This window comes from Trachypithecus francoisi, unplaced genomic scaffold, assembly GCF_009764315.1.
Source record: "Trachypithecus francoisi isolate TF-2019V2 unplaced genomic scaffold, Tfra_2.0 Lachesis_group17, whole genome shotgun sequence".
Taxonomy (NCBI): Eukaryota; Metazoa; Chordata; class Mammalia; order Primates; family Cercopithecidae; genus Trachypithecus; species Trachypithecus francoisi.
This window is the reverse complement of record NW_022681462.1, coordinates 102693374-102710062: the sequence shown is the minus strand read 5'-3', so window position 1 is coordinate 102710062 and position 16689 is coordinate 102693374. Positions and strand designations below refer to the sequence as shown.

Genomic DNA, 16689 nt, shown 5'->3' with positions numbered 1-16689 from the left:
TGACATAATTTTGATATTTAAAAATGTATTAAGACTTCTGTGTCTTATTATATGGTCTATCTTGGAGAATGTTCCATGTACTGATGAGAACAATATATATTCTGCAATTCTAGTATAATATCTGTAACTATCTATTAGGTCCTTTTGGTCTACATTGCAGTTTAAGTCCACTGTTTCTCTTTTTTTACTTTCTGCCTTGATAATCTATCTGGTGTTATCAGTGAAGTGTTGAAGTTCCCCACAATTATTGTGTTGCTGTTTTTCTCTTTTCGTAGGTCTAACAGAAATTGTTGTATAGATTTGGAAGTTTCAGAGTTAGGTACATATGTATTTATGATTGTAATATCTTCTTATTCTATTAAGCCTTTATTATTATACAATGACCTTCTTTGTCTTTTGTATTAGTTTGTTCTCACATTGTTATAAAGAACTACCTGAAACTGAGTAATCTGTGAAGAAAAGGTGTTTAATTAACTCACAGCTCCACAGATTGTATAGAAAGCATAGCTGGGGAGACCTTAGAAAACTTACAATCACGGTGGAAGGCAAAGAGGAAGCAGGCATAGCTTCACACAGTGGAACGGGAGAGAGAGTGTGAACGGGGAAGTGCTACACTTTTAAACAGCCAGATGTCATGAGAATTCACTCACGATCATGAGAACACCAAGGCGGAAGTTCGCCCCCCATGATTCAGTCACCTCCAACCAGGTCCTTCCTCCAACACTGAGGATTACAATTAGACATGAGATTTGTGTGGTGATGCAGAGCCAAATCACATCATCTTTTCGTTTTGCTATTGTTGCTTTAAAGGCTATTTCATCTGACATGAGGATAGCTACTTCTACATGCTTTTGCTTCCCATTTGGGTCGAAATTTTTTTTTAATCATCCCTTTACCTTAATTCTATAAGAATTCTTACATGTTAGATGAGTTTCATAAAGACAGCAGATACTTGGCTTGTAATTTTTATCCATTCTGTAAATCTGTGTATTTTAAGTGAAGTCGATTATTTATATTCAACAATAATACTGAGATGAGAGATACTGTTCCAGTTATTATGTTGATTGTTACCCAGATACTTTGTTTTCTTCATTGTCTTACTGATCCTGTGAGGATTATACTTTCAAGTATTCTATTTTGGTGCATATTGAACTTTTGTTTCAATATTTAGGACTCATTCTAGCATTTATTTTAGGGCTGGTTTGGAAGTAATGAATTCTTCTCAGCATTTTCTTATTTAAAAAAAGACTTTATTTCTCCTTCGTTTATGTAACTTACTTTTGCTATATACAAATTTATTGACAGACAATTATTCTATATAAGGTGGATAAAGCTAGGACCCCAATCCCTTCTGGGTTTGTAAGGTTTCTGCTAATAAGTCTGTTGTTAGTTTGATAGGTTTTCCTTTATATGCTGCTAATCTGATAGGTTTTTCTTTACAGAACAGCTGATGCTTACTGCTCTTAAAATTCTTTCCTTTATGTTGACTTTAGCTAGCCTAATGATTATTTGCCTTGGTGATGTTATTTTTGCAATGAATCTTCCAGGAATTATTTCACCTCCTTGTATTTGGATATCTACATCTCTAGAAAAACCAGGGAAGTTTTCCTCAATTATCCCTCAAATATGTTTTCCAAACTTTTTGTTTTCTCTTCTCCCCCAGGAGCACTAATGATGATTAAATTTGGCTCTTTTACATAATTTTGTATTTCTTAGAGCCATTGTTCAATTTTTTTAATTTTTTTTTATTGTTGTTTATTTTTATTTGATTGGGCTAATTTGAAAGCCTTGACTTTGAGCTCTGAAATTCTCTCTTCTACTTGGTCTAGTTTATTGTTTGAACTTTCTGTTGCGTTTTGTAATTCCCTAAATGTGTCTTTCATTTCCTGGAGATCTGATTGTTTTTTCTTCAAAATATATGTCGCTTTAGAAAATATTTAATTCATGGTGTTTGAAACTGGTTTTTGAAACTTTTATGTGTGTGCATTTTTTTATCTTTCTCTTGTATCTCCTTGAGTAGCTTAATAATTAACCTTTTGAATTCTTTATCTGGCATTTCATCTTGGTTTGGATCAATTGCTGGAGAGCTGGTGTGATGTTTTGGAGGTATTACAGTACCTTGCTTTGTCATATTGCCAAAATTTTTTTCTGATTCCTTCTCATTTGGGTAAACTATTTCTTCTAATTATTTTAAGATTTATTTTTATTCAACAGTGGTGTTTTTAATTTCTTTTTTTTCCTTAAGAGTGTGACTTTAATGTTTTTAGTTTATTGTAGCCTAATTTGGCTCTTGGTGCTTCCAGTGGTAAAGTTTCTGTTTGACTTTCTTGGTTATAAAGAGTCTGTATATGATGGCTTTCTCAGACGCGGGTTATGGTAGCAATGTGCTCAGTGTGTGAGCAAGTTCATCATCTCCCGCAGGGTTTGAATGACAGAGGTCTCTTGAAGCTTATCTTTTCCCCAGTGGTGTACACTTTCTATTTATTTATTTTTTCCCTAGTATTTTATTTACCAGGATGAACAGTTCAGGCTTCAGACCAGTAGTGTCGTTGTCCATGAGTAAACACCAGCTGTTTCTAGAACAGGTGGGTAAATGCAATACCCAGGGATGAGCAGAGGTCCCAGCCCTGACAGAGGCAGCTGGGGGAGCTCTCAATGAAATACACTGAGGTATTTTCAGGGGAATGAGAGGGAGCTACCTCAGCTCCTCTGCCAGGCCAGCAGGAAAGCAGTCCACCTCCCAGTCATACTCCTAAACTAGTGTTCCAGCAATTCAGATCAGACAGCCATCTCCTTTCATCTGAAGGAATGTTGATTTTTAATGTAGAAAAGGACGGTGACTCTACCCCTTATGCAAGCCTGAACCTGGAGAACACTTTCTGTGGAGATGCAGTCACCCTGAAGTGTTCCAGAAAGGCTGACTACAGGTACACCCAAACTGAGCTTCATGGGTGAAGCCCCAGCTGTGATTGCAGTGGTGGATGAGGGGGAGAAGAAGTCCCCTTCTCCAGTATCCTTCATGAGCACCAGTGCTGCCTGACTGGTAGAATAGAACTTCAGACTTTCCCTTCTGAGTCCAGCGTGACTGCTTTGGCTTTGCTATAAGAAACTTCCACAAATGGAAAGTTCTAGGATCCAAGCCATGCCATCTGAACTTTTTTGTCCCACAGGGTTCTCCCTTGATTTGGTACACTCCACTCTCCCACAGGAGTAGGAGTCCCTGAGGGCCAGGCTACTGTGAATCTTGCTGCTTCTCTGGGTCTATCCCCCGACTGGGTTTGCTGCACTCCGGGTTCGTGCTGGGGAATGTCTGCCAGGGATCCAGTGATATGACCTGTCCTCAAGTCTCCTGGCAGAGGGTACAAGCCCCAGCTCTGGCAGGGGTGGCAGGGGAGTTACATAAACTCTGTCAGATTCCTTGGTTTAAATAGTCTTAGTGTGTTGGCTCTCTCAAATGCAAGTTGTAGTAGTAATGAACTGGTCACATGGACAGTAGTAATGAACTGGTCACAAGGACAGACTCAGCCAGAGTGGTTCAGGCAATGGTGATAGCTGAGGATACACACAAGATTTTTTCTTCCTGGATGCTGCATCATTTTGCCTGCAGATGCTATAATGGACTGTGTCAGTTGGCCTCCAGCCAGGTGGCACTTACAAAAGAGCATCAGCTATAGTGACAGTGGTGGTATTTGTGCTTGCCTTATGTTACCCAGGAGAGGTACTCTGATGTCTCAGGCAATGACTGGGGCCATAGAGCTTCCCAAAGTTTCTGTCCTTTGTGTTACACTACCAGTGTGGATGGAAAAGTAAAACCAGATGTGGAGTGGGTCAGGTATATCTGTATTCTTGTTCTCCACATGAAGGTGCAAGCAGCGGCCCCAGTAGGAATCAGAGGGCAATTTCCTGGACACTAGGGTAATGCTCCAGGTAGGAGAGCAGTTGTCTCTGCTGTACAGAAGGGTCTACACAAGAAGTGGGGAGAAGCAGGTGGCAGTAAGCCCTACCCAGCTTCCATGCACCTAGCAAACAGGTCTTACATTCATGGTGTTCCCCTAGCAACAGATAGCTAGACTCCAGGCAGTCTATGCTCAGAACTCAAAACTGCCCCAGTCCATAAGCCTTCCCTGCCAGGACAGAAACTGTGACTTTCAGACCATGCCTCTCCTGATCTGCTTTCAAAGCTGGGGCGACCAGCTCCTGTATTTGTGGCTGCAGTACACTTACCATTCATCCCTTGGTTCTGGCAAAGGCGGTTCTTTCCCACTTTATATCATATAAAGTTGGGAGTTTCTCTCAATCTCACAGAAGGACAATTTGACTTCCTCTTTTCCAATTTGGATGTCTTTTGTTTCTTTCTCTTGCCTGATTGCTTTGCTTAGGACTCCCATTACTGTGTTAAATAGGAGTGGTGAGAGTAGACATCTTTGTCTTGCTCCAGTTCTTAGTGGAAAGACTCAACTTTTCTTTATTCCGTATAGTGTTAGCTGTGGTTTTGTCACATATGACCTTTACTATGTTATGTTCTTTTTATGACTAATTTGTTGAGAGTTTTTATCATGAGAGATGTTGAATTCTACCAAAAGCTTTTGCTGCATCTATTAAGATAATTATATGTCTTTTTGGTCCTTCATTCTGTTGATGTGATGTATCACATGTATTGATTTGTGTGTGTTGACCAGCTTTGTATTCCTGGCACAAGCCCTAATCATCATGGTGTATTTTCTTTTTGTTGTGTTGTTGGATTTATTTTGCTAGTATTTTGTTGTATCTGTATTCAAGGATATTGGCTTATAGCTTTCTTTTTTGGTTATTCCCTTGTCTGGTTTTCGTATTACAGTAATACTGGCCTCACAGAATGATTTATGAAGAATTCCCTCATTTTTATTTTTTTTGAAATAGTCTGAGAAGAACTGGTTTTAGTTCTTCTTTATAAGTTTTGTAGAATTTGGCAGAAGATCCATGTGGTCCTGTGCTTTTCTTTGTTGGTGGATTGCCAGTTGATATGGTTTGGCTCTGTGTCACCATCCAAATCTCATTTGTAGCTCCCCTAATTCCCATATGTTGTAGGAGGTACCCAGTAGGAGATAACTGAATCATGGAGACGGGTCTTTCCCATGCTGTTCTCATGATAGTGAATAAGTCTCATGAGATCTGATGGTTTTATAAGGTGGAGTTTCCCTGCACACGCTCTCTCTTTGCCCGCCGCCATCCACATAAGATCTGACTTGCTCCTCCTTGCCTTCTGCCATAATTGTGAGGCCTCCCCAGCCATGCGCAACTGTGAGTTCTCCATGAAACCGCTTTCCTTTCTAAATTGCCCATTCTTGGGCATGTCCTTATCAGCACTGTGAAAAGAGACCAATACACTGATTCAATCTTGTTACTCAGTATTAGACTGTTCAGGTGTTCTATTTCTTTTTGGTACAATTTTGGCAGGTTGTATGTATGAATTTATCCATTTCCCCTAAGTTTTCCAAATTTTTAGCATACAGTTGTTCATAATAGTTTCTAATGATTCTTTGTATTTCTGTGGAATCAGTGTAAATGTGTCTTTTTTTGTTTCTGATTTTGTTTATTTGACTTTCTTTATTCTTTGGTTCAGCTAGATTGCAGTTTCTGGTTTTATTTATCTTTAAGAAAACCAACTTTTCATTTTATTGATTATTTGCTTTTGTTTTCTTTTTTAGTCTGTATTCATTTAGTTATTCTCTGATTTTTATCATTTTTTTCCTTTACTAATTTTGGGTTTGATTATGCTGTTTAAGTCTGTTGAGGTGTGTGGTAAGGTTATTTGTAATGAAATCTTTCCACCTTTTTGATGTAGGCATTTATTGCTATAAATTTGCCTTTTAGCACTACTTTTTTAATATCCCATAAATTTGGTAAATCTTGTTTCAATTTTTATTTGTTTCTAGAAATTTTTTGATTGTTTTCTTAAATTTTCTATTGAGTCAATGGTCACTCAAGAGCATCTTGTTTAATTTCTACATGATTGTTCAATTTCCCAAGATCCTCATGTTATTGATTTCTAGTTTTATACCATTGTGGTATGAGAATACACCTTTTTTTTTTTTTTTTTGAGACAGAGTCTCATTCTGTCACCCAGGGTAGAGTACAGTGTTGTGATTTCAGCTCACTGCAACCTCTGCCTTCCCAGGTTCAAGCAATTCTCCAGCATCAGTTCCCCAAGTAGCCAGGACTGTAGGCATATGCCACCATGCCCAGCTAATTTTTGTATTTCCATAGAGATTTTACCATGTTGCCCAGGCTGGTCTCAAACTCCTGAACTCAAAGTCATCTGCCCATCTAGGTCTTCTAAAATGCTGGGATTACAGGTGTGAACCACTGTGCACAGCCCTGAGAAGATACTTGATATTACTTTGATTTCTAAAAATTTGTTGAAACTTTTTGGTTTACCTGCTATATGGTCTATCCTGTAGAATTTCTCATGTGCTAATGAGAATAATATATATTTTGCAGTTGTTAAAGTGTTCTCTAAGTGTCTGTTAGGTTTATTTTGTCTCTAGTGCAAATTAAATCTGATATTTCTTTGCTGATTTTCTCTCTAAATGATCTGTCCACTGCTGGAAGTGGGCATTAAAGTCCCTATCTACTATTGTTTTAAGATCTCTCTCTCCCTTTTTAGCTGTATTGTATTAATATGTGCTTTATATGTCTGGGTGCTCCAGTGTTGGGCACATGCATTTATAATTGCTATATCTTCTTGCCAAATTGATCAGTTTATCATTATATCATGACCTACTTTGTCTATTTTTATGTTTTTTGACTTAAAGGCTATTTTGTCTGAAATAACTATTGTTTCTTCTGTACACTTTTGGTTTGTGTTTTTGTAGAATAATTTTTTTCCATCCCCTCATCTTCAGTCTATGTGCATCTCTACAGATGAAGTTGAGTTTATTGTAGGCAGCATATAACATGGTCTTTTTTTCTATCATGCCATTCAGAAACTCTGTTTTCTTTAACTTTGGAATTTAAATTGCTTGCATTCAATATTGTTATTGGTTGGTAATGTCTTGCTTCTGTTATTTTGTTAATTTTTTCCAATTGCTTTCCATTCCCTTTCTTCTTTCCTCCATTTTTAGTGTTTACCTTTATAATTTAGTATTCTTTTGTAGTGACAATGATTGTCTTTTTATTTCTTTCTTATTTGTGTGTCTGCTCTACCAGTGAATTCATATTTTTGTGTGTTTTCATGATGACAGATGTATTAGTCTGTTATGACTCTGCAGATAAAGAAATAGCTGAAACTGGGTAAATTATAAAGATAATAAAGAAAAAGAGGTTTAGTGGACTCACAGTTCCACATGACTGGGGAGGCCTCACAATCGTGGTGGAAGGTGAAAGGCACATCTTACATGGCAGCAGGCAAGAAGAAATGAGAGTCAAGTGAAAGGGGAAACCCATTATAAAATTATCAGATCTTGTGAGGCTTATTCACTACCATGAGAACAGTATGGGGGAAACCACACCCATGATTCAATTATCTCCCACCAGCTTCCTCCCACAACATGTGGGAATTATGGGAGCTGCAATTCAATATGAGATATGGGTGTGAACACAGCCAAACCACCACATCATTCCTCCCTTGGCCCCTCCAAAGTCTCTTGTCCTCACGTTTCAAAACCAATCATGCCTTTCCAAAATTCTTCTAGAATCTTAACTCATTTCAGCATTAACTCAAAAGTCCACAGTCCAAAGTCTCATCTGAGAGAAAGCAAATCCCTTCTGCCTATGAGCTTGTAAAATCAAAAGTAAGTTAGTTACTTCCTAGATACAATGGAAGTACATGAATTGGATAAATACTCCCATTCTAATTGGGAGAAATTGGCCAAAACAAAGGAGCTTAAGGCCCCACCCAAGTCCAAAATCCAGCAGGAAAGTTAAATCTAAATGCTCCAAAATGATCTCCTTTGATTCCATATCTCACATCCAGGTCATGCTGATGCAAGAGGTGGGTTTTAATGGTCATGGGCAGCTCTGCCCCTGTGACTTTGCAGGGTATAGCCTCCCACCTGGTGGTTTTCACAGGCTGGTATTGAGTGTCTGTGACTCTTCCAGGTGCATGGTGCGAGCTGTCAGTGGATTTACCATTCTGGAGTCTGGGAGATAACGGCTCTCTTCTCACAGCTCCACTAGGTGGGGTTCCAGTAGGGACCCTCTCTGAGAGCTCCAACCCCACGTTTCTCTTCTGCACTGCCCTAGCAGAGGTTCTCCATGAGGGCCCCGCTGCTGCAACAAAGTTCTTCCTGGGCATTCAGGTGTTTCCTGAAATCTTGGTGGAGGTTCTCAAACCTCAGCTCTTGACTTCTGTGCACTCACAGGCTCAACACCATGTGGAATCTGCCAGGGCTTGGGGCTTGAACCCTCTGAAGCCACAGCCTGAGCTGTATCTCGGCCCCTTTTAGCCATGACTGGAGCGGCTGGGACACAGGGCATCAAGTCCCTAGACAGCACAGAGCACGGGGCCCCTTGGCCTGGATGGGAGGGACTGCCACAGATGTCTCTGACATACCCTGGAGACATTTTCCCCATTGTATTGGTGACTAACATTTGGCTCCTTGTTACTATGCAAGTTTCTGTAGCAGGCTGGAATTTCTCCCCAGAAAATGGGTTTTTCTTTTCCCTTACATCATCGGGCTGTAAGTTTTCCAAACTATGCTCTGTTCTTTTTAAAACTGAGTCCTTTTAACAGCACCCAAGTCACCTCTTGAATGCTTTGTTGCTTAGAAATTTCTTCTGTCAGATGCCCTAAATCATCTCCCTCAAGTTCAAAGTTCCATAGATCTCTAGGGCAGAGGCAAAATGCAACCAGTTTCTTTGCTAAAACATAACAAGAGTCGCCTTTACTCCAGTTCCCAACAAGTTCCTTATCTCCATCTGAGACCACCTCCACCTGGATTTCATTGTCCCATATCACTGTCAGCATTTTGGTCAAAGCCGTTCAACAAGTCTCTAGGAAGCTCCAAACTTTCCCACATATCCCTGTCTTCTTCTGAACCCTCCAAATTGTACCAACCTCTGACTGTTACATAGTTCCAAAGTCTCTTCCACATTTTTGAGTATCTTTACAGCAGTGCCCCACTCCCAGTACCAATTTACTATGTTAGTCTGTTCTCACACTGTTGATAAAGATGTACCCAAAACTGGGTAATTAATAAAGAAAAAGAAGTTTAGGGGGTGGGCTCACAGTTCTACATGGCTGGGGAGTCCTCACAATCCTGGCAGAAGGCAAAATGTGTGTATTACATGGTGGCAGGCAAGAGAGAATGAGAGCCAAGTGAAAGGGGAAACCCCTTATAAAATCATCAGCTCTGGTGAGACTACCACAAGAGCAGCATGGGAGAAACTGCTTCCATGATTCAGTTAATCTCCCACTGGGTCCCTCCCACAACATGTGGGAATTATGGGAGCTATAATTCAAGATGAGATGGGGGCGTCGGGAGGAGGCACAGCAAACCATATCAGCAGATTTTGTGTTTTTGCTTCCAGATGTAGGACTCCCCTAAGCATTTCTTGCAGGGTTGGTCTAGTGGGAATGAGTTATCTTTTTTACTTGTTTAGGAACAACTTTATTTCCCTTTCACTTTTAAAGTATAGCTTTGCTTTTTTTTTTTCTTAAGTTCTCTATGCCTTTACCCATTTCTTATTCTGGAACACCCAAAATTTAAATATTTGGTCACTTTGTGGTATCCCATATGCCTTGCATGCTCTTTTCATTCTTTTTTATTTTTATTTTTTGTCTGACTGAGTTATTTCAAGAGACCTGTCTTCAAGTTCAAAAATTTCTTCTGCTTGATGCAGTGTATTGTGCTTGATGCTCTTGACTGTATTTTGAAATTTTTCATTTATTGTATTCTTCAGTTCCAGGATTTGTGTGTGTGTGTTTTTAAATGATTTCTATCTCTGCTGAACTTTTCATCCAAGTTATACTTTTCTTTCCAATTTATTTGTAGTGTTTACCCATGTTCTTTTTATCGTACCAATTTTTGATATCATCATTTTGATATTTTTAGGCATTTCATAGATTTCCTTTTCTTTGAGATCTGTTACTAGAGAATTATTGTGTTTCTTTGGAGGTGTCATGTTTTCTTGCTCTTTATTTTTTGTGTCTTTGTGTTGATATCTGCACATCTGGTGTACCAGTCATTTTGTTCAATGTTACAGATTGGATGAAAATCTTTCATAAGGACTTTTTTTTACAAAGATATATCTACAGTGTGCTTTCGGCAGGGTGCTTTCACTTGTACTCTGGGTGGGTGTAGAAGTGTGGTCTCTGCATGATTTCCTTAACTATAATCAACATCAGTGATGTCTGTGAATTCCTCAGTGGCTTAGGTGGCAGTTGTCATTGGGGGCTGTGGCAAGACTTTCCTGGGGACAGGGGCTCCAGGAGGGCTGGTCCTTGGGCACCAGTGATGTCATTGGTGGGTTGGGGGTGCCAGACCTTGGACCCCTGGGAGGTGTGCATGGCATTGGTAGTGGCAGTGGTGGTGGTGGGCCAACTCATGGCTCCCATGTGGCTTGCACAGATGCCTGTGGTGGATGGTTTGTGACTGGGCTGGTATCCAAGTCAGCTAAAGGTACATTCAGGTATGTGACCACCCTGCCACTGGAGGAGATTGCGTTGCTGTCAGTGGCAGTGGTCCCTGGCAGTCAGCTCTCAAACTCTGGGGAGTACACACTTCCTTTGTCCCCAAGGCAGCCTCCTGCAGTGTTGCATCACCCATTTTCCAGAGAGTAGGACACTGTGCTGTTGCTTCAGCTGTGCCATTGTGTCCAGCCAGCATTGCAATGCTGCAGCCCTCTGGGTGGATGTAGGGGAATGTCAATGGGGCTTAAGGTATGTGGAGAGGCAGGTGCTGTTGGTCCTCAGGGTGGGATGTAGTCTGGTGTGGACTGGGCTCTCAGAATGGCATCATGTTGCAGTTACTTGGGTCTTGGGGGTGTTTGGCACCCAATGCAAACTCTCTCCCTGAGACAATGCCATCATATAGACTGCAAGCAGCTTTCTATACTAGTCTAAAGGCCCACGAGGGCCAAGGGGCTCACCTATGGCTAGGGTTGCAAGAGTCCTTAGTGGGAACGTGAACCAGTAGGGATCTCTCGCTTACCACTTTTCCACAATGAGGGCTCCTTCTCTATATTTTTGAAATATAAAACTGTTCTAAAAAATAAAATCTTTTTTTTTTTTTTAAAGAAAGATCATGGACACAAGTTCATCAGAGTCAGGTCTTTAATCTGGTAATCTGGTAAGATTTAAATAGGTGGAGCTCGGAGACAGAATCCCCACCCCACAATTTCCGGGACCTGGCAGCAGTGGAGCTTGGAATACACAGAGCTTTGACTTACCTTCTGGGAGATCCCAGGGGATCTTGGTCTCATGACTGTTTACTTTCTTTTGGATAGGGAAGACGCCATGGCTTAGCCCATTCTTTCATGAAACAAGATAAATGGGAAGTTCAAACATCAATTTAGTATGCCTTAGGGAAGAGAGAAAAGGTTTTCAGATAGAACTTGCTTAAAGCCTGGGCTTGCTGCCTATTAGCTATTTGTCTTTGAGCACATCACGTAGTATCTCTGGATGTATTTCATAGCTTATATTTTACCAGAGTTTATTGGTAAAATGAAAATAATTATATTAATATCTACACATCAGAGGGAGTTGTGAATATTCAATTACACAACTTAGGGAAATGCCCAGAATAGTGTTGACACATAGTCAACTACTAACATTTTCTTTTTCTTCTTTTCTTCCCTTTTGATAAACAGGAGAAAGAGTAAGTGAGAAGAAGTAGCACTTTTTCAGGTGTCAGGCTGGAGGAAGCCACTTGAAGATGAGTCTATGTCTGCCTTAGGATTGCCTGGCGGCCTGCGTCACTCCGTGTTATGTCTACTTATTTGCTCCTTGTATTCAATGATTTTTTTTTTTTTTTACTTAATTCTCTCTTACTGACCCTAAGAGTGACCATATTTTTAACCAATTTGGTCTTCAGCCTCAAAACTTAGCTCTTTCCTTTTGGGGTCCCTGAATCCTACCACGTGCCATGGTGGCTGTGAAGATGTTTGCCAAGCCTGCTGAGAAGGCTCATCTGTGGCATCCGAGAGCACAGATGTCAACTCTGGACCCCTGTGAACTGCCTTTGGAATTATGGACACCCAGCACTGTTTTGAAATATCAGTGGACATCCAGTTTTTAAAAGCCCTCAGAGCTTTGGGAGGTACCCCTTTATCTCTCTGGCATGTCAGAGAACCGATTCAACCCTTCTTATCTCCTCCTCCTTCCCTCTCTTGGGCAATCAGGATGCAGCAGCAACTCACTGTGCATGTTTTTACAGCTCTTCTCCAGTAATGCTGCCATTTCCACTGCAGACCACAGGATAAAAAGGACCACTTCACAGTGGCCCAGGATAACCTTTTAAGTAGGAGGTAACTATTCAGTTTCTTAGTGGCCCATACATAAACTTGATTATGTTCTTCACTGCTCCAAGATACTATTTGCTTGTTTGTTTATTCCAGAGGGAGAAGAAAGTACTGCTTTGATCTAAAATTAAGCAAACGTTCTTCAATAAAGCCACTGTGGGACTTGACCCCTAATGGTAACCAGCAGTGGCTTTGTCATGGCCCTGCCCACTGGGGGCAGGCACGTGCCAGGGCCAGGGTAGGCTGCCGGCTGGTGAGCACGAATAGGTGGCTGGTGGAGCTCACGCAGTGGGAAGGGCAGATGGCTCCATTCTGATTTCTTAGCAAGCCGCTTCCCTGGGAGGGGCTTTCCCTTCAGTGGAGTCTGTGTCCCCAGCCTCAGCTGTCTTGGAGCAGATGTGTATACTTAGAGATGGGGACCTTTTCACTGTAAATACTGCTCACATGTTCCTAGGCTGACTTTACTATGTGCAGAGCCTCTTCTCAAATATCCAAATCCCCTCTGTTGGGTACTACAGAACAGATGTTACCCTGCCTCCTATTACATTAATTTATGAACTTTACATATGCTGAGTTACGGACCCTAAGCTGTTGCATGTGCTTGACTGTTATGTTCCAAAAAGTACATTTTTATGGTTTTGTGGAAACTGTGCTGTTCTGCTTTTGCAGACTGTGAGAGTCTGATTTTTTTTTTCTCATCAGCAATTATCCTTGTCCTGCAACATCAGAGCTTGAAGAAGGAATTCTAGCAGCCCACCTCTCTCCTTCCTAATCCTGATGATTAGAGGCTTAGAGAGAGGTGGTGGTTTCTCTGAGTTTACCAGATTCAGTGACAAACTTAAAGCCCAAACCCCTTCTAATTTCTAGTCAATCCGGCAGCCTTCATTTACCCAAAGTTCACTTTTGATAGTATAACTTTTATATACTGTGACACAATGTATTTTAAAAAACAGTTTAGAAATGTTTAATCTTTTTTTGAAAGACTTTTTAAGGTCAGGCACCATGGGTCATGCCTATAATCTCAACACTTTGAGGACCAAAGTGGTAGGATCATTTGAGGCCAAGATTTCAAGATCAGATTGGGCAACATAGTGAGACTCCGTCTCTAAAAACTTAAAAAAATAGCCAGGTGTGGTGGCACATGCCTGTAGTCCCAGCTACTTGGGAGGCTGAAGTGGGAGGATCTATTGAGCCTGGGAGGTGGAGTTTAAGTAAGCCATGATTGTACCACTGCACTCCAGCCTGAATGACAGAGCTGTCAAAAAAAAAAAAAAAATTAGTTTTATAGTGCAGTTTTAGGTTCAGAGCAAAACTGAGTGGAAGGTACAGGGATTTTCCATATTCTTCCTGCCCCTCCAACAAATATGCCCTGTCTCCCTCATATCAACGTATCTTCCCAGAGTGGTACACGTTTTATAATTGATGATCCTACACTGACACGTCATCATCACAATGAGTTCATAGTTGACATGAGGGTTCGCTCTGGGTATTGTGCATTCCAGGCATTTGGACAAATGTGTAATGACATGAATCCACCATTTGAGTATTACACAGATGAGTTTCACTGCCCTAAAATCCCCTCTGCTCCACTGATGCTTATTCCTTCATCCCCCTGCTCCCTCAGCCCCTGACAACCACCGATCTTTTTATTGTCTTCATAGTGTGGTATTATTTAATGTGTTTTGAAGTTGCACTGTTGCCCCAAGACATCATATGAGTAGAGGGTTAACCACCTCAGCCAAGAGTAATTTGGTCTGGGGAGGTCTCCACTGTCAGGACAAAGGCATTTCAGAATCATCCTAACAATAGTGTTCCCATAAGTAACCAGACACTGTTTGTATCCATGGCAACATGGCTCCACGAGCACTGCTTCCGAGGAGCAGCTACCCTTCCTGGGCACTGTCAAGAGTTGTTCTTCTCTGACATCCACTCCCCTCTTGCCCTGGCACACACCCCAGCCCAGGCACCAGGCATCCAGGGCCTTCTATGACTTTCTGGATGCACTCCTTCACAGCTGGAATGTGGTTGGCTTGTTGACTTCTGTTCCCAGCATAGTGAACAGTGGGCACTATAAGCCAGTAGGCACTCAACGGATGATTCTTCAATGAAATAATTGATGCCACATTTAGGTCTGTCTTTCTTGTATGTTACAACTTCTGTTCTTCAACAGAGCCCCCAGAATATTCCAGAACTTTGAGGTCTTATCTGGGGATTTCTCAGATGTTGGAGTACCCAGGTATCACCTGCTGAGCCAGTTTCCCTGGCCTCACCTGCAGGGGATCTGCATCGGTAAATCTGGGGCAAGTTCAGTACTTTGCATATGAGCACAGACCCAGGTGTTTCTGAACCTGGTGGTCCAGGGACTGCTGCAGGAAGGAACCAATAGAACTGCATGCCTTAGGCGCAGTGTGTCTCATCCATCTCTATCTATGGCAGTGGCTACAAGCCATGCCCAGGCCACATGGGCACATGCCTTTAGAATTATTTTGTGGGATGGATGAGTTACAGAACTGGAGCCCTAAGACTTGAGTTCTAATTTCAGCTCTGCCAGTTGCTGGCTGATTGAAACTGAACAAGCCACCTGCCTTCCCTGAGACTGTCCCTTCTCCTGTGAAATTAGGGCATTGGAATACATGAAGATCCCTTTATGTCCTTAATAACCTGTAAGTTTAAGAATCTAGGAAATCTCCATGCTGGTGGCTGCAGTTATATCCCCATATACTCAATTCATCAAGAAAGAGTCAAAAATGGCAGCAGGGTTGTGTCAACTGCTCTCCTTAGCAGCTATCATAAGTGAATTGCCTTTGTCATCTTCCCCAGCCACCACCACATTCCCACATGGCCACCATCACCCGAACCATCTGACAGTGGGGGTTCCCTCCTAAAACTGAGATGCAGGGCCCCACCGCAGGCCTTTCTTGCTGGCTGCTCTCCACTCCCACCCAAAGGCGCAGTTTTGCAGGGCTGCACACCTCCGAGAACTCAGTACTCTGTGTTTTACGTTGTTTCATATCCACTAGTGTTACAGAAACTGCTGCAGACCAGGGACCAAAAGTCCATAGGTTCTACTTCTAGCAGTGACACTAGTGAGATGAATGACTGCTGGCAAGTTACTTTATCTATCTGACCCCACCTCCCATGTACAGCATTGGGTCTCTATGCACATTTGTGGTTCTAAATCCTGGAGTCCAAATCAGGATTCTTTGTGCAAAATATACATAGCTAGGTCTTAACCTTGGAGATCCTGACTCAGTCCAGGCAAAGATGCAGATCTTGGGGAGGAAGCAACTTTCCAGAGGAGTCTCACCTTCAGTGAGTGCCAAGATCTCTCCTGTCTCTCGGTTCACAATGTTACCCTAACTAATCCATACTCTGATGTCACCTGCTAACAACTTAGCCTGTGGCATCAAACCAGTACCCCGTTTGCAGCTAGTACAAACACTTCTTTACATTTAAGTTTTGTTTACGAGATTTAGCCTATAATAATAGAGGCTGCCAGTTGGGTTTCAAATGTGTATGTTCCATTGCTAATAGGAAAAACTGCATCTATTATAAAACTTCTCTCTAGGAACTTAGCACAGAGGCAGGCCTTGTATTGCAAGCATTTGAAAACCCATCACCAGTATTCTGAACTGTGTTTTAAATCACCTGAGAACATTTCTTGAACGCTAGTCTTTGCTTAGAGTGACGAACCTATTAAGTGGTTCCATCAGTTAAGTTTGCATCTAAGCAATGTCTGAATCGCAGGAGGAAGCCAGGAGTTGTGTCTGGCTTTCTGGCCATACAAATGGCATGTGGAAAAGTCATTGTGTATTATTAATAGCCTTTGATGCATATTATTATGACTTTCTCACAATATTAATATTATTGGTTTTTATTGATGTTATTTTTATAGCAATGCTAATATTATGAGCTAAAACTTTCTGAGCATCTGCTGGGTGCCAAAAATTCTTATAAGTGCTTAACATGTATTAACTCCTAACAACACTTTGAATTGATTCTTATTGTCCTCACTTGACACATACAGGAAATAAAAACCAGACCATTAGACCGAGCGTGGTGGATCATGCCTGTAATCCCAATACTTTAGGAGGCTGAGGCGGGTGGATCACCTGAGGTCAGGAGTTTGAGACCAGCCTGGCCACCATGGTGAGACCCTGTCTCTACTAAAAACACACAAAAAATTAGTCGGGCACGGTGAACACCTGTAATCTCAGTTACCCGGGAGGCTGATGCAGGAAAATTGCT

General features: G+C 41.5%; 1 long non-coding RNA gene and 1 pseudogene across 2 annotated transcripts in view; both read left to right on the top strand.

Annotated features, from left to right (window-relative positions):
* The window catches only part of LOC117062777, a 42252-nt gene extending 29248 nt beyond the window's left edge, over window positions 1-13004 (top strand). The window contains exon 2 of the long non-coding RNA XR_004428582.1: window positions 11791-13004. This is a non-coding gene — a long non-coding RNA (uncharacterized LOC117062777). The remainder of the gene's footprint in view (window positions 1-11790) is intronic.
* Window positions 13005-13752: 748 nt separating this feature from the next.
* LOC117062776 lies at window positions 13753-16474 on the top strand (annotated as a pseudogene). Its single transcript, XR_004428581.1, has one exon. The product of XR_004428581.1 is annotated as an uncharacterized LOC117062776 (transcript).
* Window positions 16475-16689: the final 215 nt, after the last annotated feature.